This window comes from Hirundo rustica, chromosome 7 (genome assembly GCF_015227805.2).
Source record: "Hirundo rustica isolate bHirRus1 chromosome 7, bHirRus1.pri.v3, whole genome shotgun sequence".
NCBI lineage: Eukaryota > Metazoa > Chordata > Aves > Passeriformes > Hirundinidae > Hirundo > Hirundo rustica.
This window is the reverse complement of record NC_053456.1, coordinates 31,138,994-31,166,807: the sequence shown is the minus strand read 5'-3', so window position 1 is coordinate 31,166,807 and position 27,814 is coordinate 31,138,994. Positions and strand designations below refer to the sequence as shown.

At 38.7% G+C, this 27,814-nt stretch overlaps 1 long non-coding RNA gene across 6 annotated transcripts in view; it reads left to right on the top strand.

Moving 5' to 3' along the window:
* The window catches only part of LOC120755190 (uncharacterized), a 35,724-nt gene extending 8,509 nt beyond the window's left edge, over positions 1-27,215 (top strand). For 2 of the 6 annotated variants that reach the window (XR_005701666.2, XR_005701663.2), the window contains exons 2-7: positions 19,282-19,399; positions 20,134-20,211; positions 21,433-21,565; positions 21,719-21,880; positions 24,345-24,403; positions 26,963-27,215. This is a non-coding gene — a long non-coding RNA (uncharacterized LOC120755190). Of the gene's footprint in view, positions 1-18,982; positions 19,185-19,281; positions 19,400-20,133; positions 20,212-20,766; positions 20,836-21,432; positions 21,566-21,718; positions 21,881-24,344; positions 24,404-25,382; positions 25,523-26,962 lie in introns of those variants that run through there. The other 4 variants (XR_005701665.2, XR_005701664.2, XR_005701668.2 and 1 more) reach the window with 4 other exon arrangements.
* The last annotated feature ends 599 nt before the right edge of the window (positions 27,216-27,814 follow it).

Here is a 27,814-nt window from a genome sequence, read left to right as displayed (position 1 = left end):
TGCACAGGTTGGGTGAACAGTGGGTGCTGCATCAGTCCTGTAATTCTAATGGGCTCCAGCGAAAGTGCAGCTTCTCCAGCTTCAGTGCAGATGTTTTCCATACAGGAAGCCTCTAACCCAAACTTTCCCTCCTCTCCTCTCGCTGGCCTCACATGGCCTTATTGTGCTCTTTGCTCATTCTGAAACAATTATATACATTTGAATGGCAGCCAGATTGCAGCCTGTTTTTCAAAAATTAGCCTGTTGTTCTGACAATTGCATTTAGCAGAACATTCAAATCAACCAGGATGAGGAGAGAAAATAATTTAATTTTTATTGTTAATGAGCTTAAGTATGACAATCCTCTAAGTAAGTCCTGTTTCTTCTTCAGCCATTTCCCATAGGTTCTACACTCAGGCACAAGCCGTATACATGTATGTCTTTATTCGTACTAGAAAATTTCCAGATTGCACCAAGGAGGCTTTGCCAAAGCATTTCTCTGAAGTGACTCTATTTCTAAAAAAAGTCAAGTTGAATCCTGAAAGATGCCGTACGGCACTTTGCTTGTGTTATAACATGTAAAGAGCAACGCAACAGACCAGTTTTCCCGTGATGAAATATTATGTTCTTACTTTGAAGTGACAGGGTGTCAGGGTGACATGAATTGCTTAAAAATTTTCATAGCAGAGCTCAAGAGATTTGTTTTCAAGGACTCACATATTCTTTGTGTTTGCAAAATTAAGAGACAGATTTGTATTTTTTTTCTGGTGCCAAGACACACAGGAAAGTACACATGATTTACAGGAATACAATGGGATAAGGGAACCTTCTGAAATATTTTATTTAGGTTTCTGTTCTGGTTTATATTTGCCGGCTTTTTTTTTTTTTTTTTTTTTCCCCTTCCTGGCAATTAGAATGGATCTAAACTTGCACTATCCCAAAATTTATAGAGCCTGTGAGCATGTGTGTGGTGTGGGTGGCTTAGCAGTATTTGCTGGATCTGCAAAAGGAAACTTTTGCATGTATTAAGATATAAATTTCACAACTGCTTTGAAGGTGAGCAGGAACAATCTTAGTATTTGATTTATGGAAAATACTCGTTTAATGGCCATTATCAATCATATATTTTTTAATTTGGAGATTTTTAATTTGCCTATTGCGTGCCTTAGTCAGGACATGCTTCATGCAAACTAGGGATTTATTAAAAAGCCCAAACACTCCACGTTTGTTTGTTCTCTCCCTTTGTGTTACACACAATAATACCATTATATCTTTATTTGTTCCCATGGAGATTCCAAGACACCAGTAAGAGAAGATCTACATTACATAAAGGTCATAAAACACATCTCTAACACATGGGCTCCCTTGAAACACCATTACACCTTCAGGCTGTGTCTATATGACCAAATCCAAGCGTGCCTGGAAACATTTCTGAGTGCTGGGCTGCGAACATCTGTGCTGGTGAAGAGAACTTTGCCTGGCATGAATTAATCCTTTTACAAACAGTGCTGTACCCAAACAATGCCTGGGCAATTTTTTTTGGTGTTTTGAGAATTAGATGCCTGCAGTGGCCATTCCCTCCAGGCAGGCCTCTTGGAACGTCTTCTTTTGGAGACTGAAAGCTGTTGTTCAGCACTGACACAGGCCATCCCAGTCCACCTGGACCCAAACACAGTCACAGGCCAAGTTCATTTACTGGAGCAGGTGTAGCCAGAACAACTTCTAAAAAGAACCAAAAGAAATTGATATTTCCCCATGCCTTGTGCTGTCTTGGAAGTTATTTTGGAAACAAGAAAACCCAACACCTAGTCTCTTGGACAAGGAACATCTGCTTCCTTGTGGTTTTTATAATATCAGGTATCATACCAAACTAACAAAGGGTTCTCTCTCCAGCTTGGTTGCAACTGATCCCTCGTTTTTGAGAACAGATTTTCAGCTGAAATATTTCCATCTCGGCCTCTGTCCCAGTTTATTTCAGTTTCCCACAGACCTGCTGAGCTTCATTGTTATTGCAAATGAGAAATAGGAAAAAACTACAATTATCCTGAAGTTTCAGGGCAAGATGTGTTTGGAAAAGAAACTCATTACTCTGGCTACACATTGGACCTCAAAAGGGTAGGTCACAGAGTACTGAAAAGAATAAAAATCACATAAAGTTTTTTAGTAGAACTTTGGAGGTTCACAAACTTATGAGAAATCCTCAGGAAGAAGGAAAAAGTTGACTGACAGTTAACTGATTAAGGACATTTTCTACCTCTGGTAAAAAAAAAATAAATAAACAGATCAGCCACTAGGAGACTTCTGTCATAAACCAGATGACAGAAGTCAGTGAAGAATCTAGTCTTGATATGACAAGGGTAAGCAGGTATACAAGGCTGTGATTTAAACAATACATTAATATTTTAAAATGTTTGGTATATACAAAATTCCCAACTAAATTCTAGTCTATTGACATGGAATAATTTGTCCCTCAGAGGTGGACAGAATTAGTGAGAATATTTTGACAATATTTAGTGGAAGGAAACCCAAACCATAAGCAGTGTAAGAGGAAGAATTTACAGAGAAAAAATAAAAAGGGTTATTTACACCAAGCTTCCTCCTAGAAAGGATGCAGTGGGAAATATTTGTAATCACTAGCAAAAACAATTTAAAAAGTAAAAAAGTAGAAGTTCTGTTGTGCTGCTGGCTGGCTTCCAGACCAAGGGGCAATCAAATGCCTCTTCCTCCCACTCCTTTTGGTACTAGCAGGAGTCAGAAACACTGAGGCCAATAGCAGCATTAACTGTATAAAGGTCTTTTTGAATCATGTAAGCAGAGTTGTATTCAATCCTTATTTTTTTTGACTTTGGATTGCTCTCTGCCAATTTGTTATTTATTTTCAGGACAAGTCAGGATTGCTTATTTCTGCCTTTCACTATTTCCTGTCTTTCATATCTTTTATTACTCCTGTGAATTGTCACTCTCTTTTTTTTTTTTTTTTTTTGGCTTCCAGGAGAATGATTTCCTCCTTTCCTGATTACTCTTCTCTTAACAGCTTCTCCACCTTCCTCCTAATCTGTGCCTGTCATATCTGCTTTTCCTCACAGAACTCCTTGTCCAATTTGCTTTTCTCACAGGTAAAAGAAATTAAAGAAGTTAGAAACTATTTGTTCTAATATTTTGTAAATTATTTGTTTTTCTGTCTTCCACGTTATTTCTTCCCTCAAACACTTGTGCTCTGCCATCTGTTTAGTTTATAGGTGCTTTTGTATATAATCTCTCTTGAAAAATTCATTGTATGCAAAATCTCTTTCATGATTTTCACTAACACAATGCTGATTAATAACATGTTGGAATAAGTCAGAGGTGACTCAGAGAGTTTTGGAAAGGTGAAAATTTTTGAATGTGTTCTTGAGCTTGCAATACAACCTTGCACATCTGTTGCCTCTTAGAACTGGAACACACTAAGTTGCACCAGTGCAATCAAGAGATGAACCTTCCTTGTCTGAAGGGTCTGTCACAACAATTACTCTGAACAGACTGTTACACAAGGGAAACCAGTGCTTGGAGTCTGGCTTAATAGACACCGTATAGGTACTGTCCTACCCTACAATTTTTGCTTTCAGCTGAAGGGAGAGGCTTGTTAACAGAGCTTTATGATGGCAGTTTTCCAGATGGGATTTATTCATTAAGAGCAGTGCACATGTGTATTTCCTAATGCAAGCCACAATGAGACCCTGTTCAGCAGAAACCACAAACTGAAAAGTAGCCCTGTATGAGGGAATATTAAGACCAAAGACACCAAGCACCTGGCATCTGGTATTTATCTAAGAATTGTGTTTGGCTTTGGTTAGGAATATCAGTAATATCTGGGAAGCTGTTGAGAGAGTCCAGTTGTGACACACACCACAGTTTGGATGACTACTGGCTTTTCTTGTGGACAAAATTCTTCTTTTAATTAAACCCTGAAGGTCTGATGAGGTCAGGTATGTATTGTGAATGCCAGTAACATTTTCCCTTTGATCTCAATGGGAAGTGTTCCCTCTTCCAAGATGAAAGACATACCAAAAAGGACATTCCCCATTAAATAGATTTGTTGTCTGTAATGACCTAAAGTTCTACCAAATCTTACTTAACTATCAGATTTTGCTGCCTGCCACCATGCTGTTGGATACTCTTAAATAGCACTGAAATTTGTCCTTGTGCATTACTCAGTAATGACAGCAGGTCAAAGTAAACTTAGAATTACTATCACATTAAGCCATTTTCTTGTGGTTTACTAGAACAGTCTGAACCTGGCATGTGTAACATTTTCTCTGTGGAATGATTAATATCATGTGAGCCAATGGCTGAAATAATTACAAATGAAAGAAAAGGAACTACAGCATAGGAAATATGGCACTAACTTACCAAAGTAAAACTGTGAAACACCTCAGAAAACAGCTGGGCATCAAATGCAGAAAGCAGCAATCCCACCTCTGAAAAGGTCTGAGGACCATCTATTGACCAAATAGGATACAAATCCTTTCCCTCTCTAGACATCTCTGTCCTGCCATCCCTGCAGCCTGCAATGCCATCAGCTCTGGGGTTTCCCACTACAGTGCACAAGGTAGTCAATCACCAGAAACGTTCTAGAGTAAGAAAGAGCAAAATGCATCTAGACCTTGCAATGAAGAGACCCTTAGGACTGTGAGGAGTGGAGTGGTTAAGGACACCTGAGCACTGTTTTATTTTCTGCCAGGCCTCTCATCACTCCAGATACAGCAGTCCAATCTTTAGAGCTTTGCTTCCCTAACACCACACTTCAAATTGGCTTGGCTTGACTGTTACTATTTAAATTATTTTTTTTCATTCTTGAACTCAAGTGATCTTATACTTCAAGGGGTTTGTATATTTTCCTGCGGTTAATTCTACTTTAGTGAATGTTGCTGACTAGATTTTATACCTAAAATCTTCCTGTTACAGAGCCAAAAGGGTACTGGATATGCTAAGATATGTGCTTGTAACAGTAAGAATCATATTTTGTGGTTCTTCTGTTTAATGATTCACCTGACCTTTTTCAACTTGAATTTTTATTTTGTATAAAGAACTAAGGAGTTGCATTTATATAAAAAAAAAATAAGAAAAAATTACAGCCACGTGTCACTCAGCTGATCTGATCAGCAGTACTCAAACTGCCAAGAGTAGGAGAAAAAAATCCCAATGAGAGATCACCTGAAATCAGAAAGTTGCCATGGCAAGCTAGGTTGCCAAGTAGTCACTTCTTTGACCCCGACCAGCTGGTATTGTTCATTCTTTGTAAGGCTCCAAGGCAGATCTGGAGGTTTCCAGTGCTGGCTCAGCCCACTGAGCAATGAGCCTTGTCAGCTCAGTGAGGCAGAGGTCTCAGCAGGCTGCACAGCCGTGAATTATGGACAGAGGAGGAAACAAGTGAGATAAATGGAAGTTCTTTCATTCCCTCTGTTTAGTTTGTTCGTGATTTTGAGTTTGAAAGGCAGATCCTTCAAAACATAGTTCTTTTGATTTGAGTCAACCTATTCAGCTGCTTTAATGAGGTGCCAAGAGTAAAGATTACACACATTGTTCAATGAACGTGGGTGAGATTTTGCTGAGGTTTTGGATTCAGCTGGCAGGAGATTATAAACTAAGGTTATTACATAGGTTTAGAAACAGGCAACAGTGGGGCTAGTTCCAGTTTATGTCCAGTCCTTATTTAGAGGACTAGTGAAATAAAGCCTCAGCTTAGGGCAAGTGATCAAATCAGGATCAGTGCTTGAACTGAGAGGAGCCTCAAAGCTAGATTTTTTTTATTTTTTTTTTCAGAATGAAATTATAGTTTTTATTTAGGACCCAATTAATTTATTCTGTTTGTAGTGGTACCAGTTGCTGGCCTGTGATTAAGGTTAAAGCTAAGATTAGCATTAGGGTTAATTTTATTGCAGACAAGGGCCAAGGAGCAGTTCCATGTGAAGCTGCTTGCCTAGTTTTGTGTCACAATGTTGGATTTATAACTAGTTCCATTGCCCAGAGAGGATGATCAGTTAGGTTCAAATTTGTATTTTAACTGGCAGTGTTTGAGCAGCTTGAGCTGCAGAAAACTGAAATATGTTTCCCTCTCACAGAAAGAGAGCAAATGCCAACAGAAACACCCTAATTAGGTTCTTTTAGTTGCCAAGAATCTCAGATTAGAGGAAAATAAGTACATTGCTGGATTGAAATTAGTGTTCAAAGAAGTCACATGATGCAGAGCTGTAAGTCCATGAAAGGGAAAAGCTGTCCACGTGGCTAAATCAGGCCTCTTGCCTGCATCCAGGCTCTCTAGCTTATCTGCAATGCGATGGTTAAAGACTCAGGACAGCAAGGACCTAACCAGTTATTGCGAAACGCTCGGGAAGCCACTGGACGTGGATGCGAAGCAGCGCCAAACCCCGGTCTCGTGACGGAGTAACTGGTTTATGGATAAATAAAGGACCACGACTAGGGGTCACAATTTCCCTTGCTGGGGGGACTAAGAATTAACTTTTGAATTAGCAACACTGTGTTGTATCTAATGAGTTCTCAGGAGCTAAGGGGTGTGGGTTGACAGTGTCAGCAAGGGCTGGTGCTATGGGGTGAGACGTGGGTGATAGGAAAAGGTGTTCCTAACACAGGCTTAGTCACAGCTCCTTGGCTTTCCTCTCGGACGATTTCTGCCTGACCAGAGAGCTTAAGCTCAGGGCTAGCGGTAGAGCTGGCATGTGGCCTAGAAGGGCTTTTGAATCAATGTTGCATACTAGGCAGCAGCACTGGGGATTTCATGTGGAAAGGAGTTTCCGTGAGTCACACTGCTCTGGTATCTCGAGTCTATCTCATCTGGAGTAAAGGGGAGGATGGGGGGCCAAGGTTAGGCAATGGCCCAACGTTGTCTGAGTGAAAACGCAGATTTAGAACTAGCACTGAGAGGGCCAAGAGTATTTGTCTCAGACAGGACTTGCAAGAGTTGCCATTTTATGCACACAGCCAACTTTTATAATTTCTTTAGTGAATCTAGAAGAAAGTTTGTTTTCACTAGAAATATTGCTGGTTTGGATATGTGATATTCCCTTCTCAAGGCAGTGATGCTGGTTAAGCATAACAAATCTTCACATTTATGTGAATTATCTTGAAAATTTCTGTGGTATTAGATAATTATCTACAGCTATCAGTATTACAGTTTTTACGTGGTTAAATTGTGTTGTAAGAGTAGATGCTCTCTATTAAGTCAGAGCATTAGGGGCAGGTTAAACTCTGTAGTGTTAACCTGAGACAAAAGCTCTCCTCTGTGTGGGTATTGTGTTTCTCCATGTGGATGCATTAGAATTACTGTGCCAGATGGATGATGGAGTACAACCCTCTTGCTTCCCTATAAGAAGAATGATGGGCTCAGGGAGCAATTTTGAAAAAGAAATTTGGATGTATGTCCTCTTACTATTCTTGGGATAGAGAGAGACAACATAATTTAACAGCAGCAGAAGAGTTCTCACCATAATCCCTTCTCACAATAAACAGAGTTATCTTGTTTCTTGAGTTAAATTCACACCAATAAACATACAATGGGTTCCCACAAGAACATGCCCAAGGCAGTCCCCCACAGTCTAAAAATCATCCTAAAAACTAGCTGAAAAATGCCCTAAGGACAGGAATTATCAGGGCTTTGTACTTGTCTTGCAGCCTAAGAGTTCACTTCTAATGTGAAGTTTCTAAGCCTAAAGATGTCCACAGTACTCCTAAGCATCTGTAACTTCAGAGTTACTATTCACTATAATTTTATTTTGTTGCATGTAGGGATAGAATCTTTAATCACTTTGATGACACTATGGTAAAAAAGGAAAAGTTGTTAAAAGCGAAATGCAGAAACAAGTGATAAGATTTTACACATATGTAAGAATAGTTCTCATGTTGACAATAGTGGAAATATTCATGTGTATAAGATTTTGTTCATAAAGTATCAATGTGGTTGATAATTAACTGTAATTCTGCAAAAGGTCAATTAGATGTTCATTACAAAATATGTCCCGTTACAGGTGGGAAAAAGTCCCGCAAAATCAAACTGCTCACAATTTTCTATCTCTCATTTTGGTGCCAAAAGGTTCAGATGATGCTAAAATACTCTTGTCTTCTGTAGGATATAATTTTTCTTGCCTTACTCCTAACTATGTAATCTCCCATCATGCACAGCTCCCTTCCTTTCTGAGCAATTTTGTGCCACTTGGCACATCTTTTATATTTTAATTGTGTTTTTAGATGATGGCATAGCTAGTAGTAAATGCTTCAGTTTTCCCACAGTTGCCCACAAAGGTGTTATTTTCAGTAAAATATAGGGAAATCAGACAGTCAAATCCCAATAAATTTCAGTGAATGCTGGACACAGAACTGGCTCTGCTGCTTTGAAAATCCCAAGAGATTTACAGTTTTCTTTGCTTTTATTAAGTAAGTATATCAACCTTTTTAAGTGAAATATTTAGAAATTAACTGAAACACCTGTTCTGAATAGATCTAAATATTAGAAAAACCTAGCGGTATAGGTCTTGTAACAGTGTCCATACTCTCTTTTCCATCATTCCTCCCTTTGTAAACTAAGAACCTGAGGAGCCAGCAACTGTGTCAAATGGAAAGTGAAGCTGCTGAGCAACTCTGTAAACAAACTCTCACAGCCCAGTGAGGTATTCACAGAAAAGCATCCAAAAATGTGCATTCTGTTTGTGCAGTGTCTAAGAGCTCCATGGCTGATACCAACTCTCAATGCAACTGCAGTGCACTCTGGAACGAGGGAGGTGTGCTAGCCACAGAGTTCTGTCAGCCTCCCAGCACTCAGGTGTACAGCAGAAATAACTCTAATGTGAGCGTAGGGAGTCTCCAGCTCCACAGAAAAAGGCACAAATAGTTTTGGGTGCTCATTAATTCCAAATCAAAAGTAAGGCAGAACATGACTCCTTTTTCCCAGAAGTTTTCACTGCTTTTTCTTTAACAAAGTTTAATAAATGCTGTAGGATATATTCACATCAATTTGCGTGTCCTGTTAATTTTCAGAAGTGCTAGTCTCAAGGCAGAGCATTTTCATAGGGTAAAATTAGAAAGCTATTCAAATTAAGTAATAAACCAGTATTTTACTTCCTAACTGTTTGGTTTGCTTGGGTTTGTTTTTTTTTTTTTTAAATGCATGTTGCACATTCTGCCCATTTTATCCATCTTCACCAAGCTGTGATGTTCCTCTTAGTACACAGGGATTTTTAAAGGGTGGTTTCACTTAGGCAATAGATTCAAATGCTTTGTGATTTTAATGGAATAAAACTGGTTTCAAAATATTTCAGAACCTTAGCCCTGGAGAAATTAGTTTCCCTTTTAGGATTGTCACACAATGACAAATTTGTTTCCTCAGTAGCTATCAGATGATGTATCTTTGAACGTCCATGACCAAGTCTCCGTGGGTGGGAAACCCTTATTTTTAACATCTTTTCACCCATTCTTGACTGATCCACTCAGAGTGCTCCAAGGAGTGAGGAGACATGAGGCAATATCCATAAAAGCAGTCAATCTGGTGCTGGGCTGGGACTTCCAAGATACAACTGTGCATGGAAACAAAATCTGAAGAATGGGGGGAAAATACACTGATAAAAAAATGGGTTAAGCATGTCCTCTTTCATGTCACAATTCCTGGTTGTGGGAGGTGTCAGACTATTCTGAGGGGACAGTTTAGGGGCAGAGATGATATCCAGTGTGTGGGGGAGAGCTACAAGATGCCAACTTCTCCCACCCTATCTTGGCTTCTGTGACAAGTTGGTCACCTGCAGATCCAAGCCATGCAGAAAGAAAAATGTACATTTTTTTAGGCCCAGGTCCATGACTTAAAATGCTATTTTTTTTTTCCTGTGTATTCAGGGAAACCTGATTACTTCATTTTGATCTGATGGCACCACTGCTCTTGCCCCTCCACACCTATTATGACTCAGCTAAATTAGAATACCAAAACTGTTAATATTTTACAAGTATTTGCATCCTATATGACTGTTTGAGTTGCTAAATATGTGCTGTGGAACTTTGATACAGTTTGGATGGCAAAACAGTTTCTGTTAAATACAATACTAAGCAATCTGATATAACCTAATGAGAATTGTAGGTCTAACATTCCTCCTTATGTGGTTGTACAAACTTATACTTTGATTTGCCTCTTGCAACGCATCCTTCTGAAAAACAGATCAATATTAAACAAGAAAGTCAAGGTATGCTTAGGCTTGCACACCCTATGGCTTGTCCATTTGGAGACAGGTTTTCTGATATTGAATTTTCCTATCTATCACATTTTTGCATCCCCCTATTTCTTCCAGATAGCTGGTTCTCATAAATTATGCAATGAGTGTATCACTCAAAATAAGGACAAGTGATATCCTCCAAAGAATTAATTTGAGGCTTTAACTAGGTCATTCCTGTTTGAGGCCACATAGACCATTATTTTAACATGCCCCAGCAAAAATAGCCATGCTGCAGAATGTCTAGGGAAATGAAGAAATTCTTGAGAATCTGGATAACACGTTTTGTACTGGAAAAGTTACAGAAACCATTGAGGAGGCGGCTATACTAGGGAAAAAAAAAAGACACAAAACAAAATCAACAGCTGAGATGAAGGATTCAGTTCTCAGAAACCAGTGGGGTGTAATTCTTCAATTCTCTTCTGTATATTTCAGTATAAAATCAACCTCTCTCTGGGAAGGTAGGAGAGGAAGAGAAGAGGAATGAATGGAAGGATTCTATCTACAGCTGTCAGAAAGAAATGCTTTAATTCATTTTACATCAGCCTTCCAAAGCTGGAGGTAAAGAGGGTAATTTTAGAGTTCAGTTAATACTTCTCCCATTTGTTATTTTAATATTTTAAATAGGACTTTAGAAGAAGTGCCATCTGTATTGTAATCTGAGTACACCAAATTGAATTGGACCCTTACTGTTCACAAATACTTTTGGCTTAGAAGTCCAAAAAAACCCCTGGGCTAATTCAAAATCAGAAGAAAAACAACACAAGTGTAACTCAAAGCTAAACATAATCCAAATAGTATAGGTGCCATTTCTTGTGTTGCCCTTCCAGTTTTTACTTTTGTGGAAGGATATTCTGTTCTGCCACTAAACTTTGCAGCTTTAATGGCTACTCTTCCCTAGCTTTTCTTAGTAGCAAATGCAGCACAGTGTGTTTAACAGCAGGAACCTTGGACTGGGGAGCCATGAGCCCTACTCAGTGAGTACTTCCAGCACGCCTTTTACTCTGTTCCTCCGTGCTGACCCAACAACCTAGCAAGCATTTCATTATGTAGGCTCTGTGGGACATGTGGGATACAGAACAGAGAGCATGAAAGGGTAGGAACACTTCACTATTATTTTCTTATTATTTTGCAGTTACAGAATGTTTGGCAAACGATGGTACACAAAGTTGCAAGGCAGATGCTATAAATTGGGTCAGTATGATACATATGTCTGCCAAAGAGCTGTTTGAGTATATTTTCACTGTTTCCAGCAAAAATAACAAGAGAGAAGTAAAGACATCATGAAGTAATTATGTCATTTGGAAAGAAAATATAGCAGGGATTTTTAAAACATACATGCGAAGGGAAGAACAAAATGAGCCATACTTGAAAATTTAATGGAAAAGGAGTAATCGATAAGACAAAACCAAAGCCATTATCATACCCTCAATTCAGTCTGAAATCCAAATTATATCATACATAGGGTCCATAAAGAAAGAAAGGGTGGGAACTGCTGTCTTTAGTTTGGATGCCATTTTTAATTTCTGCTCAAGGAGCAAGGGGGTTTGTAATGCCAAACATTTTACAAACTAGAATTAGTTAGAACAGTGGAGCACTGAAGAGAAAGCTAATCAATTCAGCTATAACCGCTTGTCTCAAATACAGTAGTGCCGGCCTCAGCCTTGCCTAATCCCTAAGGCAGGGGGCTACACAAGTATCCTCATTGCGTGGTAGAGTCTCTCAGGCTGAGCTGTCGGGTGTCACTTCCCAAACAGCGATCTGTCCACACACAGAAAGGGGTACACTATACACACACCTATCAGAAAAAAACAGAAATGAAGCTGAATACATAAAATTATTTTCTGGAGATAAAACATGCACATGAGAATAAGGGACAAATGGTCAATGACAAAGGACAGAAGGGAAAAGCTGAGAAAGGAGACTCCATTGTAAATCTCAGGGGAACTTCCGTGTTCTTAGTGCCAGGAGACAGCAACAGAGGGAAATACAGCAAGAACCAAGGCCACTTGATAATGGGCTGGACTGAAAGACCATGGTTGTGACTAAGTCAGTCCTAAGTGATTAATTAAGTCCTTTCCATTTCCAAAGTCTCCAATAAAACCTCTGACCTAAAATAAAAAATCAGTAGATAAGCCAAAACAGAAAGAGAGATATCCTCTAGAAAAGACCCAAGGGCCTTGAGGGAGATGCAAATCAAATGATTTTGGTTTGGAAGGAATTAATATTGTTATGGGCTGTGGAGGCAATCAAAATCCCATAAAGGAAACTAGTATAAATATATGTATTTTAGTACATAGTAATAACACTAAATGCCTGTTTACTCTAAAATTAAGAGGTGATACTAAGCTGTGTGATGTGGAAATAAGTCTGGGGCATGTGTTTAAAGACTCTTGAATCTTTGTGAATGCAATGCTTTGTTATCAGGCCCCATGCTGCAAGTCATTGAGGAGGCTTTACAACTTCTTTTTTTTAACAAAGTGGCTGATGATTTTAAGGATTTGCTAGCAGGTTTGTGTTACAGCTCCTAAGGGTATTTTCTAACATACTAAACTTGCCATGCTGATCTCTATTGTTACTTCCTAGTGAGGATAGTGGTGGAGCTGACTGAAGTTTTCAGTATCAAATTATATGTGGCTAGATAGCCGTCTCTTCCACAAAGGGAAATACTTCCCATTTGGCTGTACTTGCATTCCCATTTGCTTTATGCAAATACTTATGAGAGCTTTATGGCCCACTGTCTACAACATGCCACTTTTCATGCTATTCCTTTTTTGGTCTGGAAAACTTCTTTAAGGTTTTCTTTTTTGTTGTTTTTAATACTACACTCTGCAATGCAGCATTACTCACAGCGGTCTTCCACATTTAACCATTTTATGGGACTGTTTAATGGCTTGAGTTATGCTGAGAACTTGCAAAGTCACAGGTTATCAGTGTCAAAGAACCTAGTTCCATGCACTTATAGGGCCATGTTCTGTTCAGGATCTTTCCAATTCTTTTAAGCTATATAATTCTTTGAAAGCCAGAACTTTTAACATGGCTCTTCTTTCTTGAGCTTTGTTTTGAGCATCCCCATGGTATTGTGTGGGGCAAATCTGAGCAAAAAGTAGAAAGGAAACTTCAGATTACCCAGGAAATAGAAAAACCTGACAGAAAGGTTTCAAAAATTAGCAGAAGCCTCTGAAGTTGAGAAGAAGGAAGCAGGAGTTTGGAAGTAAAAGAAAGTTGCATTTTTGCCATAGGCTTGGCCCCCAGCTCTGCTTTTTGTGCATATGCAGATGCATATGCGTGATGAGAAATTATTTTCCTCAGGACTTGTATCCTTGTTATTTATTATATCCCAGTAGAATGATGTGATGTTCCAAGATCTCAGCTGGATTTGGCCCAATATTCCAAAATTAAGCAAGCAGATGGATGCAAGTTAAAATTTTTCATTGAACTCAAGTTATGCCATAGCTATTCCCTCAATCCAAGTTGCCTGGCTTTCAGCAATTACTGAAATAAAAAGCAGTGTGGCACTGCTGACCTGGGCTCTGCTCCCACACATAAATTCTCTGTTCTTTTTCACATTTCTGACCTCCAAGGGGGCTTTTCTTGTTGAACTCTCTCCCATTTCACACCAAGAACACCCTTTTGGCTCTGTGGACCTAATAAAGCACTAAATATATTGCACAGTTTTTGTTTTACATCTGTGGTAGGTTTGCATAGGTGGTAAAATAAAAAAGATTCTTCTAGTAGCTCTGCTGAAAAAAAGACCAAGTGCCTGTCAGAGCAAACGTGCACCCTGACCAGCTCTGAAGTTACATGGAAGCAAGTTCCATACTGTCCAAGGCACGTGACAAATAACTGGCATTCACTTTCTCCTTCTTATTCTGCGTGGGTAAGAAAAACTGGCACAAATTATGTGGCTACGGTTGAGCAAATTCTTTGTATTTCATCTGATTTAAATAACTAAAAGTTTTTTCTCTCATCTTGAAACTATCTTGTGAACCTATTTATAAACTTTCCTCCCAATACGGGGATTTGAAAGGCTGCCTCCTATTACCCAGTAGGGAGGCCTAGTGTCAGGCCTTGAGTTTTGGGAGTGGCTTGGAAGATTCTTTCTTCTTTCTTTTGATGCTATTCTTGCATTTATAAATAAAGATTTCATAAGAGAAAGAACAAAAAATTCAAAGGACTCAATTCCTAAACTCACAATGTAGCCCACCCATGTATTTAGTAATTTTCAGTCCATCTTAGTGACTTCTTTAGTACGGGAAACAGGACAGACAGGGTAAAAGGAGTAGTTCATCTCAGAACAGCATGCACCAGATCAGTTAGACTGTGTTACCACGTCTTGAGCACTTGACTCCCTGTATCAGAGACTGTAAGTTATAAATAACCATAAAAGTAATTTTTCCATAAGCAGAATTATTTGCTTACTCATGTCTGCCAGCTGTCCAAAAGGAAGGCAGGCAGAAAGGAAGGCAGCTTTAATAATAACATGAACCAAGCACAGTTAGATTAATCTTCCAGACAATATATACCTGGCTTCATACAATGCAGAGCAATAAAAATAATAATAAAAAAGCAAAAGTGGTGTACTTTGTTCTAAATACAGAAGAGAAGAAATTATTTGCTGCACCATTTCTAAAATGGGCTGATGGACTTTCACTGTGCTGAGCTGAAGGAATGCGGGCCACAAACTTCTGTTTCAGTATGTAACTTCAGCATAACCAGGAGCTCTAGGATTCCCAGGTATAAAACCTGTTAAAAACTTTATTCCTAATAAAACTTCTAAATAGGGTTATAATTGTGCCAGGCTTTATTAGTGCATATGTACCCCTCTATTGTATATGGGATCAGCAATTTAAAGAAATTTTCTTTGTCCTTCCTTTAAAGAAAGATATTAAATTAAGCCTGGAATAAGGGGGAAAAAAAAATGCAAATTGTTGCTTGGTTTTAGAATCTATGCAGTTCCCCCCAGTGAGGCTAAAACAAAGAAATCATTGATGCTAACACTCCTTTGATTGTATAATTTCTATTTTCTCTCTACCATTTATAACATATCTAGCTTTTGTGATTGTTTGGAAGATGTGGTTTTGAGCTGCATTTATTGTCTGAATTTACATCATAGATCTGACCCAGTGCTATGAGGGTTTGCAGATCCTGTTTCTAGTGGATACCTGCTGAGGCAGCAGCACTTCACCTTTCTGTTTACTGCGGTGGTCTTTCAGCCAGGCTTTGGACATCATTTATAACTCTACTTCCTGTTCCTCTACTTTTTCTTCCCATGACAGTAAATAGCTTCCAGAAAGGAGAAAGGCTGATAGTTTTAGCCCTAGGTTCAGAGAACAGAAACTTTTTATATTCTTTTAATATCATAAAAATTTGTCTTATGTTCAACTCAGCACAAAATTGCTGCAGTACGAGAACATACATTGTGGAAGCCCAAGGTAATAAATTCTTTATTGTAGCATTCTTCCACACCTCTGCTTTGGTGTTAGTATTTGCAGAACTTGTTTTAGCTTTCTGTGATATCAAATGCTGAATGTTTCCTGGAAGACACACATTTTCTCATTCTCATTTCTCATTCCCTTCTTCATTTGATGTCAATAACTATTGGAGAAGGAATCCCAAATTCCTCAGAAATTAAGACACAGGTGAGGAATAACTTTCACACAAGCTATGGGTTAAAGACTTTAAGCATTTCAACTATGCTGAACTGCACAGCTGGGAAACATGTAAAGTTAACTGCAGATATTAAAATTTGTCTCTGAATTCATATAGATAAAGGAAAGGACGTTTTAACACAGTGAAAATATTGACAGCACTGTGTGAGAAGAAGCCCTATGCTGTACCACATTATGCTTTTCTCCTCTGAAACTGTGAGTACAGTATTCCTGCAACTGAGAGCACATTTTGGAAGGGACCCTTTTTCACCACTGGATGCAGAAGTGTTTAATTGTTTGGAAATCACTTAGCTCCAAAAACTAGCAATAGCAGCATCAATTTTTCCACAAGGAAAGCCTTATTTGTCTTTCCAAAAAGCTGTAGTCCTTTGAAAAATAGACACTGCTCGACTTGACAGCAGAAATGGCTCTAGCTGGAGGCAGTGTGGTTCCTGCTGCTGATGAGCTGCCTTCCCAGGTGTGCATCCCCACTGCTGGAAGCAGGTGAGACTTCTAAGCTATTGTGTGGTCATGCTGTTGTTTTGTTCATGACCTTCTAAATTTCAGCTCTCTTGTTTCTGCCTGGTGCAAGGGTTGCTTACAGCCCACAGATGAACAGGATTCTCTTGTTTCCTTGTGAATTTTAGTTTCATTGTCCTGAGTAAGAGGAAGTAAGGCAGTAGAGGGAAGAACGAGGGTAGCCACAGCACTCTGGGGTGCTGGAGAACAGCAGTGGTTCCTGCATGCCTCTCAAGGCCGTGGCCAAATTTTTTCTATCTGCACTGCCTTCCATCAAAGGCACAGGAGCCATCTACCCTGGAACTGGGTGATTATGTTTTTGCTTGTTTGTATAGAGTAAAATGAGGAAGAGACCTAGAAATGGGTAGAAGCAGCATTATGTCCCTGTGCCTAGAACCACTTGGCATCTGTGAGTGGTGCGCAGAAACTGCGCGTAGAAATTCAGATATGTGATGTGAGTATACTCCTATTATTGGAGATGGAATAGGAGTTCAGGGAGGAAGCGGGGGGTGCTGGCATGTTTGGAGGCTTGCTCCACTTCTGAATCAGAAGTCACACTGCTAGCCAGCAGTGTGGTGTCTCTTCCAGCAGTGCGTTCAAGGGTAATGCAAAACCCATCACAGCCTAGTGCCATTGCAGAGTACAACTTGGCAGCCTGCAGCATCGATGGGAGCTCCCAGCCTGTTACCAGGGACCGATGTCCAAAAATACACTGAAGGCCTAAATATTCCTACACACACTGCATACCATTCAGTACTTATAGTTCCAGCCTCCAAATGCAGCATTTGGGAGGAAGCTGCTGGGTTCGTTTTCTCAAGACAGGAAAAACACATTTCCAACCAGGTTTTAGCCCAGCTTGTGCAGTCTGCCCCAAACAGATTCCCAGAAAAGCTGCATCATGACATCTCCTGCTGGACTCAAAGCAAAAGCCATACACTCATAATGTTCCCTGCCTTGGAAGGAAGCAGTACAGGAAGCAGACAGGTGCAGGACAAACTGCATAGCAGAATTTTGCTTTTACTTTCTTTAACAATACCCACAATGGTGACAAGGAGGGAAAAAACAGATCTGTCCTAACAACCTTTTGACATTTGGCTCAGATTATCAACATCAAGAGAGGAAAGCTACTTTCCCAAGTATATCCACTGAAATGCTTCTGTCACTGAGCTGTCATTAGTGGGATGTGCAGAGGAAGCCCTCACAAGTGTATTAATTGCAGACAGTGAAGAGCTAGTGAATTATCTTTCCTTAAAACTAATACCAAACTAGAACAAGGGAAGTTTTTCATAAGTATTAGATTAAAATGGAACAAGATCATTACTAATTTATCAGATTAATTGGTGGGCTTTGCCTCACATGCCTCAGATACAAGTGGAAACACCTGGCTTTGGGGACATGGTGGGGCTGGGGGATGTTCAGGTACCTTGCTGTTCTGCTTGAAATATGGATATTCGTTCTGTGTTCTGACACTGCTGTTTGATAGAAAGTGTGTGGATGACTCATTCTCTAAAGAGGTTCAAGGCCCTGGAGAAACATTCTGGAATCTTGATTTTGGAGGAAATATTTTATTCTATTTCAGTCAAAGTACACAGAACAGGAGTCTTTGAGAAAGAGTGAAAAGATGACATATTACTGTGGTGAAACAGGCTGAAGTCCAGTTCAGGGGTTTCTATGCAATGTTCCATCGAGTGCTATGGGTACACCCATTAGTTCACACTCTAGTCTAGGCACATCACTGACACTTTTAAGCCTCTTGATCATCGATTTACTCTACAGGATTTTGTCTTAACACAGAAAAAGAAATAGAAAAATATTAAGGAAGTTGTTCAAGTAATTTGTGATTTATACTATGTCTTTTCTTGATGATTACTCTGTACATAACCAAATTAAGAAAAAGCATGCACTTTCCAGTAACTAATTTAGTAGTTCCATATGGTTGTGCTGCATGTAGGATGTAATTCATACAGGATATTATTCAGTCTCTACACTCAGGACTATACTCTCTTCAAATCTGCCAATCTATAGCAAGAGGCTACAGGTTGACATGAAAGGACATTCAGAGACAAAACTGCAGAGGAAATAGCACTGGCAATTCAAAAAATATCAATCACTTTTCCAAGACAGTGCTGAAGCATTACCCATTAGTACAGTATTAAGGGAATCAGTGCAGTTAGAGTGGCTGAGAAACACTCTCAAGTCTGTCAGTGTCATCCTAAAGAGTAGAGAACTGAGGATGAACAAGGTATTCTCAAAGCCTGCTTCCTGTTGAAGGAAAATTGCCTTGGCATAGGATCTGTGTCAGACATCTGCAGGCTGCTCCCTTGGGAAGCCCTTCTAGGCTCCACCAACAGAGAGTGGAGCCAGGGATAAAGGCAGGAGGAATGTGTTGAGAGCTCAACCTCTTCATTACTGCAGATGTTTCAGTGGCACTATAATCCTCTCGCAAGGGCTGAAATGCAGCCCAGGTTTTGAACGGTGTAAATTACATCACAGGGGTGAGATGGAGACAATCAGGTGGACAAGATAACATTTTAACATTGCTCCTTTCCCCACCAACACCCTGACTCAGTGAGGTCCATGTGGAATCTGGTCCATGTGTGCTGGGCACTCCTCACAAAAGAGAACTGGGAAGAAAGCGAAGTTGTAATTGACTAAAATTGGTCAACATGGATGATTCTGATGCTACTTGTGTCTGTCACAGACCTATAGGTCGTGTTTTTCAAAAACAAAGTGCAGGTGGTTTATGTCTTTCATCTAAGGGGAAAAAGTTTCTTCTTCCCACAGAATACTGGTATCTATTCTCTTTCTTACCTTGAACTGTTTCTGATGCAACAGTAGTTAAGTGCTTATGTCAATACCTTGTTTGTTCCTTTTCCTTTTTCCCACAGGATGGATTGTGGTTTTTGTGTATATGAGAAACACCCGGATCTAGGCATCAAGAAAATCTCAATCGCTACTTTTTCAATAGCATAAATCACACCACACTTTGTTCAGCTTATTTTCTGGGTAAGTCTAGATGTCAAATTAAGCATAAAACCTTTCATTTTAATATTCCATTTACTAGCTAATTTTTATTACTTTAAGCTGCATTTTTATGATTAGGCTAGCATAAAGCCCTCAGATATGAAAAAAATCCCAAGGAATGAAAATTAGTGATATTTATCAGGTTTCTAAATTGATACTTTAAACCCAAGAAGTTTATAGGATATGACTGGAATCTGTATAATATTGGTCTACAATAAACAAATCGGACTTATTTGCTTTTTTATACTTAAGACATGGGTGTATACCTTATCACTATTGTAAGAAAAATTTAATCATTTAATCCTAAATTTAAACTTTTCCTGGATAATATTTAAACTGTGTAAGACATTTAACTAAACTGTCAGCTTTTCAGTGTGTCATGTTTTTGAGAACACAAAAAGTATAAACATTTCAAGGAATGTCAATGGATAGTTTTAATTTAACATATTATTTTGCATTCAACAACTGAAAAAAGAGTAATGTTTACGTTTTTGTTGTTAGTATTGCTCAAGCTTTCTGAAATAGTCAAATGAAAATGTTCTTTTTCCATAATGCATCAGAATGCTCTGAGTTAATAGGTCAAAATATGTCAAAATATCTGCTCTGAAACGTCAGTAAAAATTGCTGACACAAATTAAAACTTGTGGATTTTATGCATTATCAAGTGTATCTCAAAAGTAATTTTCACAAAGCTCTCCTTTTTTTTTACAAATTAGAAACAGTTCTTTGGCATGTCCTTGAAAGCTTTGTTTCCTGCTGCTGAACTACAGTCTGCCTTGTCCACCTAAAATGAGGTAAAACTTAATTTATGCCAAACAATTGGCATGCATTGACAAAGACTTCAACTAATTGGAAAGAATTCAAAGATTTTTCTGTCATGAAGTAATTTTAAAAATAGTGAGTTTGTCACACATATTTGGACAGACAGCAGTAGTAATGTTTTACTTGAATATGCTCATTCAAATGCATATTCAAAGCAGGGAAACTGGAACAATTGTACATCCTTTTTACAGGCATTTTGCATAGTTTATGCTAAATTGAGTTGGAGAGTGGGCAGATCTGGATTAGGGTTTGAATAGCTTACAATCAGGTACAAGACAAAAGGGAAGTTAAGTGTAACAGAATTTGCATTTTGGGTGGTTTGGAGGCTATGAGTTCTACAGTGTGGAACTTAAATTCAGAGCATCAAGGTAGGGCAAACAACTGCCCAACACAAGTTGCTCTGAAGAAATTTTATTTTACATTTTATTTACTTTGAGTGAGGCATCAGTGTTCCTCATGTGATTGCTATCTAACTCAAGGATTTTTTTTTTTTTTCTGTAAACTTTATGACACTCATACATCTGAAGGAAAAGAGAAATGTCATGAATGGTGTTACTCAGTTTCAAAGAAAACATGAAATCAGTTGCAGTGCACAGGTGAGATAAAAATGAAGATTGAAAAGGTTTACAACTGCTTTGAAAAATGTAGAATACTACTGAACAAATAAGTCATTAAGGGATTTATTACGGAGTTAGAGATCCATATAGAACAGTCAGACCAGATTAGATGCTTTGGCTTGTGCCTAAAGTGAAAAGTTGTCCTCACTCAGACAAGTGGTTTGGTAACAGATTTAGGTGACAGCAGAGTTGCACTTTTTTTGGTGTCAAGATTTTAATTTTTGACTTGACAGAAACAGTCTTTAGACTGTTCATTTTGTGACTAACCATTTGGGAATTTATCATTCTCTTTCACCCTAGAGTGAGACAACTGAGACTTGACTCAGGCACAGTGAAAAATGTAAAAATCAGACTGTACTACAGGATATTTCAAAGTAGAATTCAAGCTTAAAAGAATCAGCAAAAAGATAATGTTCATTCAGGGAAAAAGTTAGGTAATAAGATTAAATTTGTGGCTGAGGAATGGCCATGCCATCATATTTAAAGAAATGGAAATGACCTTTGTCCTTTTTCTGTGCATGTCATATCCTATAGAAGGGAATCTTTATGCCTGAATGCTGTTTTTTTTCATCCCAGAAAAATCCCCAGCATGACATCCATTTAACTGAGCACACAGAGAATTTCTCAGAAACTTGGACTCAGTCAACCCAGACGACTGGTGCTGTCCCCTGGAACAAAATGGGTATAATTCTTGAACAACTTAGCATGGGTGAGTGCTGAACATAGAGGGTTTATGTCACAGAAGCCAGAAACACAGTGTAGGAAGGAACACTATACTACACCACATTGTGCTTAGCTCCTGTGAAACTGTGAGTGCAGAATTCCTGAAACCAGGAATACATTTTCATCTTTTTTTTTACAGGACACAGAAGGGTTTAATTGTTGGAAATACGTCCACTCGACTCCAAGGACTAGAAATAATGGCATCAAGCTTTCCACAAGGAAAACCTTATTTCCCTTTCCAAAAGCTCATAGTCCCTTGAAGCAGGAAGACATGCCAGAAGTAAATAATCTGAAGTTGAAGGTATCCATAGAAAAAGACTCTTCTTTGATTTTCATGTTCTCAAGAGGAAAAAAGGGCATGTGATCTGCTTAAAGATCTCATTAACTGTTAATTGTTTCCTGATATAGACAACACTGCTATGTGGTATTCCAGGCTGAGTTATTTTAGGAAATATTAGTTAATCTCACTCAAAAGAAAATATAACCTGTATGCCAAGTAGTAAATATTGTGACTTACTTATGACAGATATAGAAAAAGGAAAGGGTTTATGCATTGTTCATTTTTATTGGAAGTCACTGCACAACTCTTTTACATTACTAAACCTCCGTATAAGCTTAATCTGTAATCTGCCAAATGTGGAGAGGAACCAGAGCAGTTTGGGTGTAAAAGTAATATTCTTGACATAAAAAGAGCTCCTGGTTTATGGAAGAGACAAAATATATAAATACCTGTCTGTGATACAGAAAAGGTTAATATCCATGAACCTGAGCTGCAACAGAATTAATGATGGGCTCATCAGTTTAATAATAAAGTGTTAATAGAGTATCATTTTGGGAGCAGCACCAGGAGAAAAATGTGACTTAAAGATGAACTTTTTGCTGTTTCTTAGTTGCCAGAGCAACAGGGTAATTTATTCCATCCCACTCTTAAGTTTAGCACACTCTCCATCATAAATCTGGACACATCTGTTGGCTGCCACACAGGGACTTTTTGTCAGCCTGAAAATTGCTAGCTCCTTTTGTGCAGGTATATGAAGCATGCCGTCTTTTCTCTCTACTACTGTGCCTGTAGTCACAACCCCCAGGGGCCAGCTAAATTAACTATATTTCCTTCTGCTTTCATGCAAGGAAGCATGTGACTTGAAGAGATAAGCAAACTTTCACAATACCTTTCTAGCAAAATAACCTGATGTTTTTAATTGTTGCACTTTGGGCAACTACGCTGTCCTCTTTCTTCCCTAATTCAAACAAGAAATCACGTTTGTAACTGTAAGATGATATTTGAAAAGAGAGAATGTTCTATGTAGCAACCAGCTAAGGTGCTCACCCCTTTCCTTAAAGTGGGAGAAGAGCTATTTTCCAGCTTGTGACTGAATTTCCAGTCCTATTGCCAGTGGTTCCCATTCCTGAATCATCTTTGTCAGGAAAAGACTTCATTTGCTGAATTTGTACTGCTCTAAATCTATACTGAGTGTCACCCTAGTTTTTCTGAGTTTTTTAAAGCCTTTTGATTGTTCATAAAATGGAGTCAGACCTTTTAGCTACTGTACAATATTAGGAGCAGTTTCTGCCTTTTTCTCACACATGTAATGTAAACAAATCCTTTGTTTTTCATTCTCAGTCCTTTGCTTGCATATTTCTAACCTGAAAACAATTGTAACTGACAGTTGGTCTGGCCATTCGGCTGGGAGGTGATAACTCCAGAAGCCAATCTACAGCCAGACCCACAAAGGTATAAAAAGTAAGAAATAAACAGGCAGAGGGGCTTTCGGCCTTGGCTCAGCCTTGGGCTCTCTCAGAGGAACTCTCTGCCCTGCGAAATCTCTCATCTCCGTGTGATTGCTTTGCGTATCCCGATCACAACTGAGTGTTGTTCAAGCAGGCAGTGTTATTATATATATTACTGTGCAATTAGTTGAAACGTGGAGGCTATCACATTTAAAAGGGAAAAAAAAAAAAAAAGTACAATAATTTCTTCTTAACAAATCAATTAGTTTGTTAAACATTAAAGGAAAATCACAATGTCTCTTTGGATTTTTCCATTTACACTTGTACCTACACCCATTATTTACAAGAGAATAACAAAATATCAAATAGGAAAAAAAGTAATTTTAAAATCACACACTGTATTTTAAAAGCATATTGGAGTGAGTTTGCAAGGTGTCAAAGGGCTTAAATCACAGGTGAAGAGGTTGCCTTTCCGACTCCCACTTAGTTATTTTTGCTTATACATTTCATTATAGCGTCATATATTTGATTGCTATTTCATTCTGTTTGGAGGATTGAGCTTGCCCATTAAAAAGCAATTTCCTATGGTGACCTGTAGTTTTATTACTGTGGTCTTGTCAGATGCTGCCTAAAATACAGAATTATTAACTTATTTGTAGACTGCCTCCCATGAAGTCAGTAGAATGCAGAATTATTACCCAGATTTCCAAGAACAAATCAAACAGTGCAACATCAGAGCAGCTCATTGTCTCAGGTAGTGCAGGGTTTTTTCAAAGCATAGATTTGAGCTTTCAAGGTATGAAATGTTCTCCTGTGGCTTACCTGCAGTTCTGCAGATTGGTTTTGGACTCGATGATCTTAAAGGTCTTTTCCAGATTAAATTATTCTCTGATATGCTCATGCCCTCCCAGGACACCTGGGATGAGTAGAGGATCAGCCACAGACACTATACATTGAGTGGCAGTGAGTTTTATATTATTTTTCAGGGTGGCACTGTGTTGGCATGACTGACACCATCCTTTCTGGTTTCTCTCCAGGAGACGGGTAATCCTATACTTCATTCACTTGATTCCATACAGATGCTGCCACGGGTGAAGTAAGTACAAACAAACAAATTACATTTTCCTTATGGATTTCACAGAACACAGAATGATGCAAGAGTCCACAGGGTGGGGGGTGAACTATGCCACATGAATAGAAGTTTTGTATAGCTATATAAGGATGAGAACTAGGCTGCCAGATTCATGAATTATGAATTCATGCTGCCAGCTAGATGAATTATGAGTTTTCTAACCTCTTGAAGTGGGATTCTGAAACTCTGATAAGACAGATAGCCTTTATATCTTTCACAATAAAAGAAAGGATCCTCAAGAAGCTGTCTGTTACAGGAATAGAATATGAAACAGGAAACATCACCAGCATCTTTTTACATACAAACAAAGAGGGGGTTTTGTGGATTTTTTTCCATGTGTTTTTTGCAAAGACGCAAGAGAAAATTACATCCTTGATTACACAGACCAGTGTTTTAGACACCTGCCTTCGACTGCTTTGTAGAATAAACTGGTTTGTGCAGGCAGCAACTGAAATAATGTTGACATTTGTAAGGCAGAAAGAGAGCAATTGCAGGGTAAGACATGTTTTCTCAAACAATGCAAATGTACCGCAGTCATCTTGCTAGTTGCGTTTTAAGTGTTCATGAAATCGATACAGACTGGTCCTGTTCTCAAACATTCTGCTATGTTCCTCTTGAATGAAGAGTAAGTAAGGGAAGAGTCCTTTCACATAGCTTCATGCTCCTGAGGACATAGTAGAACTTCCTCAAGTGCATAGGCACGATGGCTTAGATTTCTAAAGGGAAAGTACTCAATTTACGTGTTGAGAAGCACATGCGACAGGATGTTCTGCAATCTGCCAAATTCCTTGTGCACAGAAAAGTATCCAGCCAAGATGACCTTGAAGGATCTCTGGTCTTCAAGGCAGACTTATCATTTTATACGCCACACAGCTACACAGCCAAAATATCCAATGAGACTACAACAAGCTTCATTAGCTTGGCTTTATTTTCCATTTAATAGAACAAATCCAAGATGTCCATGATGTCCAAGATGTCTTTGGAAAATACCAACTCTACCTGTCAGATGAAAACCTGACCTCTCTTTGGTATGGAGCAAAGATTTAAGACAAAACCCAGTAAAGTTAGTGCTTGGCTCCTTTTGCTTTCTCAGTTTAAAGGCAAATTTCCAAAAGGTAGTAAGCAGCTCTTTTAAATCAACCCATACACCCTGTAACTAGCAAAGGCTTAATCATGCATCTGCATATTCCAGGGCTTTGGTCAGTCTGACTTTGAAAGTGGCCTGTCAGGTGGCTTCATTCCACCTGCGGAAATGGGGCAGATGTCAGGGGGGCTAAAGTGGACAGGCAGGAGAAATTTCTTTGCCTTCACAGAATCACAGGATCTGGTAGAGTAAATCATACATTAGGCTGAAATTAAATTGTGCTGTAATAACTTGATGGCTAAGAAAAATAATTACAGCATTACTAGGTGAAGAGACACGAAATAAATGAGTTAATTACACGCCCACTTACCTCTGTGCTAAGCATGATACATCAAAATGAATTTATCTATGCTTATTATAGGCACAGTATAGCTCTATGGAATACATTATAGAGTAAATTGTCTTGCAATCTATTTCATGTTGTACGTTTTTAAAATTCTGCTCTCAGTCTAAATTGTCTGGATCATAAAAATCACAAGGACAAGGAATACTAATAAAGAGGACTAGACAAGAATGTGTATGTACAGTTAAGTGTGAATATTCAGAAACAAAAGCAGTTAATATCATGCTTCCATTAACAACTTTATGCATTATCTGAAACTGGAATTAAACTGCGTCTTAACAATGAGGGGCACAAATGATACTAACTCAGAAAATCTGGTGTGCCCCAGACTAACCTGCCACAAATGTAAAACATAGGAATAGGAGCACAAAATAACAGGTATTTTGTGCTATCTCTTTACGTGACCTACTGATATATGCAATGTTAAATTACCACATTCTGAGGTGACATTGATGAAAAGACCAGCCTTTAGGTGTTTCTAGTGTATCTTGCAATCATTCCATCCCTTAGAAATCAGGCAACATCACTGATTAGTCCTACCAGGGGCTCTGCCTCCCTCCCCTGGACTTAGGTAATTCCTTGATCTTGTTTTCAAAGTTGAAATGGTTTGAGAGCAGGCCTGGCTCTCAAATCCATATGAAATATCAGTTTCTGTATCCCAGTGACATGGTTTCCCCTCATGACTGCTGCACTCTTAATGACGCCACTCATTGCTCCTGATAGCGAAGTGTATGCTGCATTGGGACTTCAATTTCTCTGGTTCCTTGTTAATTTACAGAATGTTGGTATGGACAATAAAACAACAACTTCTCATATATGGTTTAAGTGGTTAAAAATATGGATTCCATTCCTTTTTTATGATTGTTATGGAAATTGCATTTGTCTAAAGTGCTTGAACTGAGTTACAAAGCACAATCATCTCACAGTTTGGGGGAAATACCACATTATACAAAGCAGAAATACGTTGAGTTCTACAGTTACACTGAGGAAACCTTTTTTAAGCAAGCTTTATGTTTCCACTTGTCATTTTTTCCAGTGATATGAAATAGTACACTGAAATCTCTGTGAAGTCCTGCCAGAGAGAGAGAACTTCTGGATTTCTACAACACTTTGAGCTTTCACTGCATGCTGTGTCTATCCTATGGACAGATCAACTTGATCATGTACCACATTTTGTATCAAACCAGCATAAAAATTAATGAAAGAGATAGTGGCCTTCAATTTTCAGGAGGCTGGTGTAGTTTTTGGAATATCCCTGGGTTACCATATGCATTTCCACACAGTGTCTAAACAAGGTTTTATTTTATCCTCTGCTACAGCTGTTTCTCATTTTCATCTTGCAGATGCTATCTTGCTTACAAGGCAGCTTAGTTAAAAAGCTGTGTTGACTCATAAGACCAAGATGTACAGCATTCAGTTTGATGGAAAAGTGCATAACCCCTTTATCATCCACAGGGCAAGAAGCTTGTAGTGGGAGAAGATTCTAGGTCCAGAAGTAGTGTCAAAGCTCCCTTTTTCTATGAAGCATGGTCGACTATTAAAAGCCTAAAAAATGTGCTTATTCATCTTATTATTATGGAAAATCCTGGTGACTCACTGCATGGGCGAGAGAAGATGGTTTAGTTTAGTTATTACTGTTTGTAATTGAGTTCTCTGTTAAGATGGAAACAAAACAGAAATAATACAGAAGATTCCCTAAGTGTACAGGAGTTAAGGAGCAGGACAGCATTTACAGGCACATCCCTGAATCAGTCAGTTCTTAACACTCAATAAATGTGCCTAAGACAAAAAGAAGGGAAAAAAAAAAATAAAGCGGGGGAAAAAAAATAAAGCAGGAAAAAAAGAGAGGAAATCTTAGTCTTTCCCATCCTCCCTAGAGCCAGGAGTT